The following is a 1,955-nucleotide window of genomic DNA, read 5'->3' as shown; positions in this document are numbered from 1 at the left end:
GCTGTTTTTTTTTTCTTAACATTGCTTTAAAAGTGTCCGAAACTTCTTCGTTAGATAAGGTTTCTAGTGAAGTTGATAACCTTTTCCTCTTAGATTTTGAGCTCAAATCCTCATACTGCTTACAGGGAGCACCAACAGTTGATACGCAAATAGCAACTTCTACACATTCATCCAGCCAATCAGAAAATTTCGATCGAAATTTAGCAATGGAATACCGAACACTCTTCAGTTTTATATCAACTGATTTTATAAAATTTTCAATTTTACATATATCAGTTTTATCCACTTTATTTTTATGTGCAGTTTCAATATATTTCAATAAGAAGTTCACTTTATCTTGAAAAGGAGCTGAAGAGTGTTCAAATAAAATGGAGCACAAATCATTTTTTTTAGTACGATCGCCATGGTTAGAAAATTTCAAATAATTACAAACAGATATAAACCTGTCTTATATATTAATTACAGGTACTTAAATTATATTATTTTTTAAAGGGTTATGATATTCTACCTAATATGTCTAACGTATCCTTATGTAATGAATTTTTCCTCAATAGGTCACTTTAATAAGCTACCTATTAAAGTGACCTATAGGGGTAAAAATCATTACAGTTTAAAAAATAATACCTGAAAATTTTTTAATATATGTAACAAATTTAAGAGTTAACGTTATGGATGAAAATAATAGTGCTAGGTAAATTTTCTAAAAGATGTTGAGTTTTCCCTAATTAATTTGTCACTTAAAAAACATTAGGTAGGCATGTTATATATCAATGGAAAGGTAATTTTGTCTATTTTTCAAAACTGTATATAATTTTTGAAAATTAAAAAATTCGCGGAATACTTTTTTTAAAAAAATTAAAAAATGTTTTTTATTCAGTTTTTGCGAAGATACAAATTTTTCAAATTGCAATAAAAATTTTATTTATGAATATTTTTTGATGAAATTTTACAGTTAGGTAGATTTTTTACTCAAAATCTAAAATTAAATAAAAAGTTCGAATTTTCTTATTAGAAATCCCGGAATTCCCAAAAAAGTTTTAAAAAATCCCAAAAATGGGATTTTTTGGTTTTTTGCCTATTATATCCATACCAGGGGCGGGGTTATCGAAACCCGTTACAAAATGATTAAGAACATATTGGGTCATATAAAACAGGTCACTATAATTTGATATCGACTATGCGATTTGAGAATTTATGCTCAAAATTGAATTTTCTATAAAAAAATAGGGTTTTTTGGATGGACCTGGTCCCCTCGGTATCAAAAATTTTTAGGTTTTGTTTCATTTATCGTATTTTATGTAAAGTCAGCTTTTCAAAAAGTATAAATTCTATATACATCTTCTTAGAAACTTTTTAGATAACTTAAAAGAAAAAGATACTTTTTTCCCAAAAAAATGGCAAAAAATCGCCTTTTTTTAATTTTTTAAATTAAAATGCCTATAACTTTGGACTCAGTCATGATTTTTACATAATTCTTTCACTGCTTGATATATAAACTTGTTGTTAAGCGAATAAAAAAAGAAATGGCGAAAATCGGGAATATTTGGACCCGCTATTATCAAAAAACTAAAGTAAGAACGGTAAAAATTTTAAAATTTTAATTTTCAAATGCGAATATCTCCTAAACTATAAGAGATAATTTACTGCTATGACGACATTTTTTATAGTGCTCGATGAGGAGATTCTATATACGGAACTCAAATGAAGAAATAAGATCGTTTTAAAAATTTAACATAGCCGAGGTGTCCTAATTTGAGGACCCCCCGCCGGGCCCCTGGTTGGCCTATAAGGTCCAAATTCAAAACCTAAACTCGACAACACCTCCTCTTTGTGCATACCAAATTTCATTAAAATCGGATTAACCGTTTAGAAGTTACCGAATTACCTCGAAAAAATAACGTTTTTTCCCAATTCTTAAGTAGTTTTCTCAGAAACTACCAAAGATATTTCGATGA

Source organism: Lucilia sericata, unplaced genomic scaffold, assembly GCF_015586225.1.
Source record: "Lucilia sericata isolate MDLA Ls3-8-SP2 unplaced genomic scaffold, ASM1558622v1 Contig000341F_arrow, whole genome shotgun sequence".
NCBI lineage: Eukaryota > Metazoa > Arthropoda > Insecta > Diptera > Calliphoridae > Lucilia > Lucilia sericata.
The sequence above is the reverse complement of the archived record's forward strand: the minus strand, read 5'-3'. Positions refer to the sequence as shown.